The sequence below is a fragment of the Arachis stenosperma genome, chromosome 5 (genome assembly GCF_014773155.1).
Source record: "Arachis stenosperma cultivar V10309 chromosome 5, arast.V10309.gnm1.PFL2, whole genome shotgun sequence".
Lineage (NCBI taxonomy): Eukaryota > Viridiplantae > Streptophyta > Magnoliopsida > Fabales > Fabaceae > Arachis > Arachis stenosperma.
The window spans coordinates 64,190,149-64,205,244 of NC_080381.1; the positions used below are offsets into that span (position 1 = coordinate 64,190,149).

Consider the following 15,096-nt stretch of genomic DNA (forward strand, 5'->3'; position numbering starts at 1 on the left):
ATCTAGTCATTTACCTTCTGTTGATTCAGTTTCTTCCTCATCTCCTATACCCTCTCTGTTTTCTTTCTTTCTTGTTGCTATTTACAATTTTGCTCACTAACCCACTAACTATTTGATAATTTGCACCACTCACACTAACAAGAATAATCTCTTTATTGTATTTCTTGATGTGTGCTCTGTTAGTTGTATGACAGGAAGAAGAAGAGGAGCTTCAACTTCCTTCGATTCAGAACCTGAGAGGACCTTCTAGAGATTAAGGAGGGAAGCAAGAGGGAAAGGAGTTGTTGGTGCTGAGGAAGGGAAGGAATACTTTGAAACAAACATGGAGGAGAACTTGGAAAACAACCATGAAGAAGAAGCTCACAACCATGGCAGAGATGGCCCTGTAAATTATGCTGGGCAAGAGAGGAGAGTTCTAGGCTCTTACATCAATCCAAACCCAAGAAATTGTGGAAACAGCATCCAAAAGCCCACCATACATGCCAACAACTTTGAATTAAAATCCCAGCTCATTACCTTTGTTCAGAACAACTGTTCATTTGGAGGAAGTGCCCAAGAAGACCCCAATCAACATCTAACCACATTCAAGAGAATATGTGACACTATGAAGTCTAATGGAGTCCATCCGGATGTCTATAGACTGCTTTTGTTCCCTTTTTCACTCAGGGACAAAGCATCTAAGTGGTTGGAGTCCTTCCCGAAGGAGAGCTTGACAAATTGGGAAGATGTGGTGAACAAATTTTTGGCAAGATTCTATCCTCCTTAAAAGAATTAACAAGCTGAGAGATGAGGTGCAAACGTTCAGGCAACAAAATGGTGAAACTCTCTATGAGGCATGGGAGAGGTTTAAGGATTTAATAAGAAGATGCCCACCGGACATGTTCAATGAACGGGTTCAACTTCACATTTTCTATGAAGGTTGGCTGTAGACCATTCATCAGGGGGCTCTCTAAACAAGAAGAAAACCATTGAAGAAGCCATAGATGTCATTGATGGCTCAAAATAAGATGATTACCAAGCAGCTAGCATATCTCACCAAGAAAGTAGAAGAAAACAAAGTTGCAACAGTCATCACTTCATCACCAGCTCAAGAAGGAGTGAATATAGGAGAAGAAGGTAAACGGGAACAAGCCAATTATGTTGGAAACTCACCCAGATAGATCCATAATCCATACTTCAAAACTTACAATTCTGGATGGAGAAATCACTGATAAACCCCATTTTGAGGGTTTATCTTGTATCGATTTCAGGGGTTTTATCAATGATTCCACACGCTTTTTATATGAAAATACGAGACTTTGTGTTCCTTTCCTAACCTTTGCCTCATGGATGAAAACATGCTTATTTCGCACTAAATTAGATACATTTCTAATCTTCTTTTGGTGCCATTCGATGCCGTGACCTGTGTGCTAAGTGGTTTCAGAATATAGGGCAGGGATGAACCGGAAGAGAGAAGGAGAACGGGCGCAAAGGAAGGGAGCATGAGAAATTGAGCTTTGGAAACTTCAGCAAGGGCGCGTGCACGCACTTGGCGCGCCCGCGTGGATTGAGCAGCTAGAAGTCAAAGGCAAGAGCCAAGCCACAAGCCGGCTTGTGTAGCGGATAGGCCATGATCTCCATGGGCGCGCACGCGTACATTACGCCCCCGCGCACACTACAAGATGCCTCAGTGGCGCGCACGCGTGCTTTGCGCGTGCGCGCCGATGCTCGAATATGATTTTTTTAAAAGAGCCACGTGACCTGGGCGTGGAGACAGTTGGGGATCTCATCTTGGGGAAGTGCCTTGGCGGGAAGAGCTTAAGAAGACCAAAGATTGAAGGGTTAAGGGACTTTTTGCTCATTTTAGATTGTTCTAGATATTTTTGGCTATAGTTAGTTACACTCTTGGAGAGGGAGAGAGAGATTCCAAGCTCTCATTAGGGTTCATCTTCATCCATTTTCTAAATTTTCAATCACTCTTTGGTGAGATCCATTGCAATTCTTAATTTACTTTGTTCATGTCATAGATCTTCTTCTCCAATCTCAATTAGTGTTGGTAATTGCTCAATTTTCATAGATCCTAGATTCAACTTGGTAGTTTTGGATTTTATCAATTCCTTGAGAATTTCATTTTCATTGTTGTTCGTTGTTAATTGTTGTTAGTTTCTTGTGTTGAAGCACTTTTAATTTTACTTTCTTCTCATTCTTACTATGACTTTCATTCTTGCTCATCAATTGTTTGATAAAATGCCAACACTAGTTATGGAGTAAAAGTCTCTTACTTGGCATAGGGTTTGGATCATTAGAAGGAGTTGAATAGTTTGTGTCAATTGTTGATTTGGAATTAGAAATTGCTAATTGACTTGGAGTGCACTAAAGCTAGATTTCCCTAAGGTAAAACTAGGACTTGTGACTCAAGTTAATTACTCTCATTTGACTTTCCTCTATACCTAGGGGTTAACTAAATGAAGCAAGGCCTAATTGTTGTCATCATTGAAGGAACTATAAGGATAGGATTTCTAATGCCAACCCTAGGCCAAGTCTTTTAAAGATTGATTTTTTGTCATCTATTTTGCTAAACCTTCAAAGAATCATAACAAGGCTTCCTAATCAATGAGATGCATGCTTTAGCAATTCCAAGGGAGGACGACTCGGGAGACTAGTACTCTCGGTTATAGATTGTAGGATTGTTTGATGCGAAGTTTAAGTGTCGGTTAGACTATATTCACGATCATATTCATCATTGAATTCTATATCGGCATGACAAATTTCGTTTATCAAAATGGCGCCGTTGCCGGGGAATTTGCTTAGTGTGCCATGTTATTGTTTAGATAAATGTGTATATATGTACATAGTTGCATTTCATTGTAAATTGTTCAAGTGACTAACCCCTCATCGTTACCATGAATCTCACTTCCCCTTCATTGCATGACGCGTTCACAACCGAATCCGAGCTTAGTCCCCTTTGATCCGGAAATAGAACGAACTTTGTTTCATATTAGACAAGCTCGGAGGCGGCTAAAGTTTGGAAAAGGTGAAGAGGTTTTCACCACCTCAACCACCTTACTAAAAGTGAACATTGAACCGTCACTCAAAGAAGGCAATAGTCATTTTCCCATCAATATCACTAACAACTCTTCTTTTGTTTTTGGTACTAACGCCATGGATGCTCCGAGGAGAGTTACTATCAAGGAAGCGGGTGCACCGGATTATGTCCTTCAACCCCTTCATGTAACTTATCCCAACTTGAATGCAAACTTTGAACTTAAGACCGCTTTGATCAACCTCCTACCTAAGTTCCATGGGCTTCCCGCACAATACCCTATTCGACATCTCAAAGACTTTCATCGTATATGCTCAACAACTAGACGGGAAGGATCCGATGAGGTTGCTATATGGTTGTTTGCTTTCCCTTTCTCTCTTGAGGACAAGGCTAAAGAATGGTTCTACACTCTATCTAGTGACGTCACCTCCAATTGGGACTTACTTAGACGAGGATTCTTGGATAAATTCTTGCCCCCAGAGAAGATGGATAGGCTAAGGAAGGAAATGTCTTGTATTGTACAAGGTGAAACGGAACCACTATACGAGTATTGGGAATGGTTTCGTAAGCTACTAGACGCATGCCCTAATCACATGCTTGACACTCAAGTATTGCTTGGATACATATGTCAAGGGATGCGAGAACAAGATAGAACTCTCTTGGACCCTCTAGCAATGGTTCTTTGTCTAAATAAAAGCGGAGGAGCATGGCAACTTATCATTGACTTAGCCGAATCAAATCACATATGAGATGAAGAGTCAACCAATCCTAACCAAGGGTACCCTTATCAAGGAGGAAGCTACAATCAAGGGAGTGGATATCACAATCAAAATTGGAGAGACAATCAACAGGGAAACAACAACAATGGAGGAGGTCAAAGATGGAACAACAACTCACAAAATTTCTCACAAAATAGGCCACCATACAACCAACAAAACCCACAAAGAAATTACCAAACATACCAACCACCACATCAAAGAGCATCACCCAACTAATCACAAACTCCTCAACTCACATATGCAACCACCCCCTTCAACCAAGATGAAACACTCCGGACCATCATCCAAGGCCAAAAGAAACTACAAAACACACTTGCTTCCGGTCTCACAGGCCTCACCTCTACACTACAAGCTCTTCTTGCACGAATGGACACACCATCAAATCCCACTCCTCAACCCCCAATCCAAAGCGTCATTCCCTCTCAACCTCAACCCAATCCTAAGGGGGGCATCAATGCCATCACCCTAAGATCCGGAACACAATTAAAAAAGAAGGAAGCAAAGGATTTAAATCCCATCACAATTACTCAAGAGGAGGAGAGAATAGATATAGAAGAGGTAGTGGAAGAGGAGACACCACAAGTCATAGTTGAAGATGAAGCTCAACCAACAAAGGAGACCCCCAAGACCAAGAGAACCTTAGAAGAAGAAATTGCTCAACCACTCCCATTTCCAACACTTGCAAAGAAAGCTAGGAAGCGCATAGAACTCGACCACAAAATGGTAGAAATGTTTAAGAAAGTTGAGGTAACCATCCCCCTCTTTGATGCTATCCATCAAGTTCCTAGATATGCAAAATTCCTTAAAGATCTATGCATGAACAAGGATAGAATTCTTGAATTGGAAACCATCCCATTGGGGAGTTCTATTTCCGCTTTAATGGGAGCATTGCCCGAGAAGTGTGATGATCCGGGCCCTTGTATGGTCACTTGCACCGTCAATGGAGTTCAATTTATAGATTGTATGTGTGACCTCGGAGCTTGTGTTAGCATCATGCCACTCTTCGTCTACCGGGTATTGAAGTTGCCACCACTAAAAAGGTCGACGGCAAGATTTGTCCTAGCGGATAAAAGCATAATAACCATGACGGGTGTTGCGGAAGATGTATTGGTGAATATCAAACGGTTGGTGTTTTCGATTGACTTCTATGTCCTTGAAATGCCATCAAGCGAAACCGAGAGAGCATCATCCATCCTACTTGGAAGACCATTTTTGAGAACTTCTAGATTTAAGCTAGATGCCTACTCGGGAACCTACTCATTTCAAATAGATGGGAGAGTCGTAAGTTTTAGCCTAGAAGAAGCAATGAAGCATCCACCGGAGAATCACTCTCTATTCCGGTGTGACCCAATTGACAACATGGTTGCCGAAGTGCACCTTGCAAAATTAGATGAGAAGTACATGATTGAAGAAGCAAATGAAGGTCCAAGCAAACTAAACACCACACACCATACAAACCATTCGGAAACTCAAACTTCAAAGAATGACAAAAAGATGGAATTGAAGCCACTACCACCCCACCTAAGGTACTCATATCTTGATGAAGCCCAAAAGCTTCCCGTGATAATTGCAAAAGAGCTAACTCCTCAACAAGAAGAAAAGTTGCTAGATGTATTGAGGAAAAATAAAAGGGCAATCGGGTGGAGTTTGGCGGATCTAGTGGGAATAAGCCCCCCAAGTATGCGAGCACCGCATATTTCTCAAAGAAGGAGCAAGACCGGTCCGACAACCTCAAAGGAGACTTAATCCAACCATTCTTGAGGTTGTGAAAAAAGAAGTCACTAGGCTACCTGAAGCGGACATCATCTATCCTATCTTGGATAGCGAGTGGGTAAGCCCAGTCCAAGTGGTGCCAAAGAAATCCGGGGTGACCACAATCAAAAATGAAAGTGGTGAACTTATAGCAACAAGAGTGCAAAATTCTTGGAGAGTATGCATAGACTACCGAAGGTTGAATGCGGCCACAAGAAAAGATCACTTCCCACTACCGTTCATTGATCAAATGCTTGATCGACTAGCCGGTAAATCATATTATTGCTTTCTTGATGGTTACTCCGGATACTTCCAAATTCACATTGCTCTAGAGGACCAAGAAAAAACCACATTTACTTGCCCCTTTGGAACGTATGCTTACAAGCGTATGCCATTTGGCCTATGCAATGCTCCGGCAATGTTTCAAAGATGCATGATGAGCTTTTTTGCGGACTTTCTAAAACAATGTATGGAAGTTTTCATGGACGACTTTAGTGTGTACGGTGATTCATTTGATCATTGCTTAGGTAACCTTGAAAAAGTCTTAGAGAGATGCACCAAAACAAACCTTGTCTTAAATTTTGAAAAATGTCATTTCATGGTCAAACAAGGCATTGTTTTGGGACACATAGTCTCAAAAGAAGGCATCTCCGTAGATCCGGCAAAAATAAATGTCATATCTAGTTTACCTTACCCCTCCTCCGAGAGGGAAGTCCGCTCTTTTCTTGGACATGCAGGATTCTATAGGAGATTCATCAAAGACTTTAGCAAGGTGGCCTTACCTCTCTCTCGACTACTACAAAAGGACACTGAATTTGAGTTGAGCAAGGAATGTATGGAAGCATATGACAAACTTAAAGTAGCATTGACACAAGCTCCTATTGTGCGAGGACCAAATTGGACTCAATCATTTGAAATCATGTGTGATGCTTCGAATTATGCGATAGGAGCCGCGTTAGCACAACGCGAGGGTAAGATTCCCTATGTCATAGCATATGCTTCCAAAACACTAGACGGAGCCCAATCCAACTACACTACTACCGAAAAGGAACTCCTAGCTATTGTTTTTGCTTTGGACAAGTTCCGAGCTTATCTTCTTGGTTCCAAGGTAATAGTGTACTCGGATCACGCGGCACTAAAGTATTTGTTGGCCAAAAAGGAATCAAAACCGAGATTAATTCGTTGGGTGCTTTTGTTACAAGAATTTGACTTGGAGATCAAGGATAGGAGTGGTTCCCAAAACTTAGTGGCGGACCACCTAAGTCGCCTTGAACACACAAAAGGCGACACTACTCCTATCAATGACTCCTTTCCTCTAGATGGTTTGCACACAATCTCGGAAGTAGTTCCTTGGTATGCCCCAATAGCAAACTACTTGGTTTCACGCACCTTCCCTCCTAATCTCAACAAACATCAAAAGGATAAGTTGAAAAGCGAATCCAAATACTATGTTTGGGACGATCCCTATTTGTGGAGGTGTGGAGCGAACCAAATAGTGCGACGGTGCATACCTCAAACCGAATTCCAAGCAATCTTTGACGCTTGCCATTCTTCCGAAGGAGGTGGCCACTACGGCCCCCAATGAACGGCAAGAAAGGTCCTTGATTGCGGATTTTGGTGGCCAACCCTTCTCAAAGATTCTTCCCTCTATTGCAAATCTTGTCCCCAATGCATTCGGTTTGGAAATATTTCTAAGAAGGACGAAATCCCCCAACAAAATATGCTTTTTTGTGAAATCTTTGATGTATGGGGAATCGACTTCATGGGACCATTTCCAAATTCTAATGGCTTTCTCTACATCTTGTTAGCCGTCGATTATGTGTCAAAATGGGTGGAGGCAATCCCCACCCGAACGGATGATGCTCATGTTGTTTATTCTTTTGTGAGGAACATATCATTTGTCGCTTTGGCTCCCCAAGAGCATCATAAGTGACCAAGGATCCCACTTTTGCAACAAAAAAATGGATGGCCTCATGAGAAGTATGGCATCATACACAAAGTCGCCACGGCCTACCACCCTCAGACAAACGGCCAAGCTGAGGTTTCTAACCAGGAAATCAAACATGTGTTGAAAAGGATTGTGAAGCCGAATCGGAAGGATTGGAGCGCTAAACTCTCCGATGCACTTTGGGCATATCGCACGGCTTACAAAACACCAATTGGCATGAGCCCTTTTAGACTTGTATATGGTAAAGCATGCCATCTACCGGTAGAAATCGAACACAAAGCTTATTGGGCCATAAAGGAATGCAATATGAGTTTGGGTGGAGCCGGAGTAGAGAGAAAACTTTAATTGGCGGAATTGGAAAGCTTAAGATTAGAAGCCTATGACAATTCTAGACTCTACAAGGAAAAGATGAAAGCCATTCATGACAAGAACATTAGGAGAAGGGAATTTAGACCTGGTGAACTAGTCCTCCTTTACAACTCAAGGTTGAGATTACTACCCGGAAAGCTTAGATCAAGGTGGGATGGACCCTACCCAGTAGAGAAAGTAGAACCTTATGGGGTCTACCACTTGCGCCACCCATCAAGTCCGGACATTTTCAAGGTGGGGCACCGTCTCAAATTGTACCATGGTGAGCAAAGAAAGAACTCCAAGGAATTTGAAGTGTTCCTCTTGAGGGATGCATCTCTTGAACAAGAACTTTGAGCTAGTGGAAGTCCAACTTAAGGACAGTAAACAAAAGTGCTAGGTGGGAGACACCCCACCATGGTAAGATCTACCATTTGTACATAGCCATTGAATTCTTCTTTGATTGATACTTGCTTAACACTTGACTTCATGTTTGGTAGCTAGGTAATTGATGTAGTTGTAGCTAGATTCCATTTCAAATTCTATTTCATTTGTTGAGTTCATTTGGTACTTGGTGCGCGAAATTGTGAACAATACTTTTCACAACTCTCATAATCCCTGGTCATGAACTCCAAAAACTTGGTGGTTCAATTCCATGGCATTACACAACTTCGCACAACTAACCAGCAAGTGCACTGGGTCGTCCAAGTAATACCTTACGTGAGTAAGGGTCGATCCCACGGAGATTGTTAGTATTGAAGCAAGCTATGGTCATCTTGTAAATCTTAGTCAGGCAAACTCAAATGTATATGATGATGAACGAAAATAACATAAAAGATAAAGATAGTGATACTTATGTAATTCATTGGTAGGAATTTCAGATAAGCACATGAAGATGCCTTCCCTTCCGTCTCTCTGCTTCCTACTGCCTTCATCCAATCCTTCTTACTCTTTTCCATGGCAACTCGTGTAGGGTTTCACTGTTGTCAGCAGCTACCTCCCATCCTCTCAGTGAAAATACGTCCCTGATGCTCTGTCACAGCATAGGCTAATCATCTGTCGGTTTCTCGTTCAGGCCGGAATAATATCCATTGATACTTTTGCGTCTGTCACTAACGCCCTAGCCTGCTAGGAGTTTGAAGCACGTCACAGTCATTCAGTCATTGAATCCTACTCAGAATACCACAGACAAGGTTAGACCTTCCGGATTCTCTTGAATGCTGCCATCAGTTCTCGCCTATACCACGAAGACTCTGATCTCACGGAATGGTTGGCTCGTTTGTCAGGCGAGCACTCGGTTGTCAGGCGATCAACCATGCATCGTGTTATCAGGAATCCAAGAGATATTCACTAAGCCTCAGATGCTTGTAGAACAAGAATGGTTGTCAGTCACCTTGTTCATGGTTGTGAGAATGGTGATGTGCGTCAATCATCACCTTCATCAGTTGAAGAACAAGTGATATCTTGGACAAAGAACAAGCGGAATTGAATAGAAGACAATAGTAATTGCATTAATACTCGAGGTACAGCAGAGCTCCACACCTTAATCTATGGTGTAGAAACTCCACCGTTGAAAACATAAGAACAAGGTCTAGCATGGCCGAATGGCCAGCCCCAAAGTGATCAAAAGATCTAAAGAAAAAGGGTCCAAAGATCAAAAGATGATTAATACAATAGTAAAAGGTCCTACTTATAGAAAACTAGTAGCCTAAGGTGTACAGAAATGAGTAAATGACATAAAAATCCACTTCCGGGCCCACTTGGTGTGTGCTTGGGCTGAGAAATGAAGCATTTTTCGTGCAGAGACTCTTCTTGGAGTTAAACGCCAGCTTTGGTGCCAGTTTGGGCGTTTAACTCCCATTGGGTGCCAGTTCCGGCGTTTAACGCCGGGATTTCTTGAGTACTTTGAACGCCGGTTTGGGCCATCAAATCTTGGGCAAAGTATGGACTATCATATTGCTGGAAAGCCCAGGATGTCTACTTTCCAACGCCGTTGAGCGCGCCAATTGGGCTTCTGTAGCTCCAGAAATCCACTTCGAGTGCAGGGAGGTCAGAATCCAACAGCATCTGCAGTCCTTTGCCATCAAATCTTGGGCAAAGTATGGACTATCATATATTGCTGGAAAGCCCAGGATGTCTACTTTCCAACGCCGTTGAGAGCGCGCCAATTGGGCTTCTGTAGCTCCAGAAAATCCACTTCGAGTGCAGGGAGGTCAGAATCCAACAGCATCTGCAGTCCTTTTTGGTCTCTGAATCAGATTTTTGCTCAGGTCCCTCAATTTCAGCCAGAAAATACCTGAAATCACAGAAAAACACACAAACTCATAGTAAAGTCCAGAAAAGTGAATTTTAACTAAAAACTAATAAAAAATATACTAAAAAACTAACTAGATCATACCAAAAACATACTAAAAACAATACCAAAAAGTGTACAAATTATCGCTCATCACAACACCAAACTTAAATGTTGCTTGTCCTCAAGCAACTGAAGATCAAATAAGATAAAAAGAAGAGAATATGCAATGAATTCCAAAAACATCTATGAAGATCAGTATTAATTAGATGAGCGGGGCTTTTAACTTTTTGCCTCTGAATAGTTTGGCATCTCACTCTATCCCTTGAAATTCAGATGATTGGCTTCTTTAGGAATTAGAATCCAGATAGTGTTAATGATTCTCCTAGTAAAGTATGATGATTCTTGAACATAGCTATTTATTGAGTCTTGGCCGTGGCCCAAAGCACTTTGTCTTCCAATATTACCACCGGATACATACATGCCACAGACACATAATTGGGTGAACCTTTTCAGATTGTGACTCAGCTTTGCTAAAGTCCCCAATTAGAGGTGTCCAGGGTTCTTAAGCACACTTATTGCCTTGGATCACAACTTTATTCTTTCTTTTTCTTTCATTTTTTTCTTTTTCTTTTTTTTTTCGTTTGCTTCTTTCTTTTTTTTTTTTTTGTATTCACTGCTTTTTCTTGCTTCAAGAATCATTTTTATGATTTTTCAGATCCTCAGTAACATGTCTCCTTTTTCATCATTCTTTCAAGAGCCAACATTCATGAACCACAAATTCAAAAGACATATGCACTGTTCAAGCATACATTCAGAGAACAGGATTGCCACCACATCAAAATAACTAAACTGTTATAAAATTTAAAATTCATGCAATTCTTTTCCTTTTCAATTAAGCACGATTTTATTCAAGAAAGGTGATGGATTCATAGGACATTCATAACTTTAAGGCATAGACACTAAGACACAAATGATCACAAGACACAAACATGGACAAACATAAAGCACAAAAATTCGAAAAACAGAAGAATAGAGGACAAGGAAATCAAGGAACGGGTCCACCTTAGTGATGGCGGCTCTTCCTTCTCTTGAAGGTCCTATGGAGTGCTTGAGCTCCTCAATGTCTCTTCCTTGTCTTTGTTGCTCCTCCTCATGATTCTTTGTCTTCTCTAATTTCATGAAGGATGATGGAGTGTTCTTGATGCTCCACCCTTAGTGTCCCATGTTGGAACTCAATCTCCTAGGGAGGTGTTTAGTTGCTCCCAATAATTTTGTGGAGGAAAGTGCATCCCTTGAGGCATCTCAGGGATCTCATGATGAGAGGGGGTCTTGTGTGCTCCATCCTTTTTTGGTGATGGGCTTGTCCTCATCAATGGGGGTATCTCCTTCTATGTCAACTCCAACTGAATAACAGAGGTGACAAATGAGATGAGGAAAGGCTAGCCTTGACAAGGTGGAGGTCTTGTCCGCCACCTTATAGAGTTCTTGGGCTATAACCTCATGAACCTCTATTTCTTCTCCAATCATGATGCTATGGATCATGATAGCCCGGTCTATGGTAACTTCGGACCGGTTGCTAGTGGGAATGATTGAGCGTTGTATGAACTCTAACCATCCTCTAGCCACGGGCTTGAGGTCATGCCTTCTCAATTGAACCGGCTTTCCTCTTGAATCTTGCTTCCATTGTGCGCCCTGTGAGGACTTGATCCAACCTTTGATCAAAGTTGACCCTTCTTGTGTAAGGATGCTCATCTCCTTGCATCATAGGCAAGTTGAACGCCACCCTCACACTATCCGGATTAAAATCCAAGTATTTCCCCCGAACCATAGTGAGATAATTCTTTGGATTCGGGTTCACACTTTGGTCATGGTTCTTGGTGATCCATGCATTGGCATAGAACTCTTGAACCATCAAGTTCCGACTGTTGAAGGGGTGGTAAGTACTTCCAACCTCTTCTTCGGATCTCATGGCGGATCTCCGGATATTCACCCTTTTTGAGTGAAAAGGGGACTCCCTTTCCTCTTTCTAGAGGTTTCTCCGGCCTTGGATGCCATAATGGTTATGGAAAAATGAAAAAGCAATGCTTTTACCACACCAAACTTAAAATGTTTGCTCGTCCTCGAGCAAAAGAAGAAAGAAGAGAGTAGAAGAAGAAGAAATGAAGAAGAGGGAGAAGGTGGTGTTTAGGTTGTGTGAAAATGAAGGGTTGAAGAAGGGTATATATAGGAGAGAGGGGGTAATGGTTCGGCCATTATGGGTGGGTTTGGGACGGAAAGTGGTTTGAATTTGAAGGGTGAGGTTGGTGGGGATTTATGAAGGATGGATGTGAGTGGTGAAGAGAAAGATGGGATTTGATAGGTGAAGGGTTTTTGGGAAAGAGGTGTTGAGGTGATTGGTGAATGGGGGAAGAAGAGAGAGAGTGATGGTGGGTGGGTGGGGGTCCTGTGGGGTCCACAGATCCTGTGGTGTCAAGGAAAAGTCATCCCTGCACCAAATGGCATCAAAATTCACGTTTTGAGCCATTTCTGGCGGGCTGGTGCCCATTCCTGGCGTTTAACGCCAGGTTCTAGCCCTTTTCTGGCGTTTAACGCCAGTCTGGTGCCCCTTTCTGGCGTTAACGCCCAGAATGGTGCCAGACTGGGCGTTAAACGCCCAACTGCTAGGCTTACTGGCGTTTAAACGCCAGCAGCTTCTTCCTCCCAGGGTGTGCTGTTTTTCTTCCTGTTTTTCATTCTGTTTTGCTTTTTCATTGTTTTTGTGACTTCTTATGATCATCAACCTACAAAAAAGATAAAATAACAAAGAAAATAGTTAACTATAAACATGGGTTGCCTCCCAACAAGCGCTTCTTTAATGTCATTAGCTTGACAGAGGACTCTCATGGAGCCTCACAGATGCTCAGAGCCGTGTTGGAACCTCCCAACACCAAACTTAGAGTTTGGATGTGGGGGTTCAACACCAAACTTAGAGTTTGGTTGTGGCCTCCCAACACCAAACTTAGAGTTTGACTGTGGGGCTCTGCTTGGCTCTGTTTTGAGAGAAGCTCTTCATGCTTCTTCTCCATGGTGAGAGGGATGTCCTTGGGCTTTAAACACCAAGGATTCTTCATTCACTTGAATGATCAACTCACCTCCATCAACATCAATCACAGCCTTTGCTGTGGCTAGAAGGGTCTGCCAAGGATGATAGATTCATCCATGCATTTCCCAGTCTCTAGACTATAAATCAGTAGGGATGTAATGGTCTTCAATCTTCACCAAACATTCTCTACAAGTCCTGAGCTTGTTTTCTTGAATTGTCTGCCATCTCTAATGAGATTCTTGCAGCTTGCACCTCAAGATCCCTAATTTCTCCATTACAGAGAGGGCATGAGGTTTACACTTGACCCTAAGTCACACAAGGCCTTCTTGAAGGTCATGGTGCCTATGGTACAAGGTATAGAAAACTTCCCAGGATCCTGCCTCTTTTGAGGCAGTTTCTGCCTAACAAGTCATCTAGTTCTTTGGTGAGCAAAGGGGTTCATCCTCCCAAGTCTCATTTCCGAATAACTTGTCATTTAGCTTCATGTTGCTCCAAGGTATTTAGCAACTTGCTCTTCAGTGATATACTCATCCTCTTCAGAGGAAGAATACTCATCAGAGCTCATGAATGGCAGAAGTAGTCCAATGGAATCTCTATGGTCTCTTCTTGAGCCTTAGATTCCCATTGTTCCTCATTGAAGAACTCAGAGGAGATTGGTGCACGCCCACTGAGGTCTTCCTCAGTGGCGTCCTCCTCCTCTCTTTCCTCTCCATATTCGGCCATGTTTATGGCTTTGCACTCTCCTTTTGGATTTTCTTCTATTACTTGGGAGAGTGCTAGGAGGGAGTTCAGTAACTTTCTACTCAGCTGACCCACTTGTCCTTCCAGATTCCTAATGGAGGATCTTGTTTCAGTCATGAAACTTTGAGTGGTCTTTATTAGATCAAAGACCATTGTTGCTAAGTCAGAGGTATTCTGCTTAGAACTCTCTGTCTGTTGCTGAGAAGATGATGAAAAGGCTTGCCATTGCTAAACCTGTTTCTTCCACCATTGTTATTGTTGAAACCTTGTTGAGGTCTCTCTTGATTCTTCCATGAGAGATTTGGGTGATTTCTCCATGAAGAATTATAGGTGTTTCCATAGGGTTCTCCTAGGTAATTCACCTCTTCCATTGAAGGGTTCTCAGGATCATAAGCTTCTTCCTCAGATGAAGCTTCCTTACTGCCATGTGCATTTTGCATTCCAGACAGACTTTGAGAAATCAAATTGACTTGTTGAGTCAATATCTTGTTCTGAGCCAATATGGCATTCAGAGTGTCAATCTCAAGAACTCCTTTCTTCTGACTAGTCCCATTGTTCACAGGATTCCTTTCAGAAGTGTACATGAATTGGTTATTTGCAACCATTTCAATCAGCTCTTGAGCTTCTGCAGGCGTCTTCTTCAGATGAAGAGATCCTCCCGCAGAGCTATCCAAAGACATCTTGGATAGTTCAGAGAGACCATCATAGAAAATACCTATGATGCTCCATTCAGAAAGCATGTCTGAGGGACATCTTCTGATTAATTGTTTGTATCTTTCCCAAGCTTCATAGAGGGATTCTCCATCCTTCTGTCTGAAGGTTGGACTTCCACTCTAAGCTTACTCCATCTTTGAGGTGGAAAGAACTTTGCCAGAAGGCATTGACTAGCTTTTCCCAAGAGTCCAGGCTTTCTTTAGGTTGAGAATCCAACCATATTCTAGCTCTGTCTCTTACAGCAAAAGGGAATAGCATCAGTCTATAGACCTCAGGGTTAACCCCATTAGTCTTGACTGTGTCACAGATTTGCAAGAATTCAGCTAAGAACTGATGAGGATCTTCCATTGGAAGTCCATGGAACTTGCAATTCTGTTGCATTAGAGAAACTAATTGAGGCTTAAGCTCAAAGTT

At 42.3% G+C, this 15,096-nt stretch overlaps 2 non-coding genes across 2 annotated transcripts; one reads left to right on the top strand and one right to left on the bottom strand.

Moving 5' to 3' along the window:
- Nucleotides 1-776: 776 nt before the first annotated feature.
- Nucleotides 777-878, bottom strand: LOC130984214 (small nucleolar RNA R71). The gene has a single exon (XR_009088162.1). It is a non-coding gene; the product is annotated as a small nucleolar RNA R71 (small nucleolar RNA).
- Nucleotides 879-14,702: 13,824 nt separating this feature from the next.
- LOC130984392 (small nucleolar RNA R71) lies at nucleotides 14,703-14,809 on the top strand. Its single transcript, XR_009088330.1, has one exon. It is a non-coding gene; the product is annotated as a small nucleolar RNA R71 (small nucleolar RNA).
- The last annotated feature ends 287 nt before the right edge of the window (nucleotides 14,810-15,096 follow it).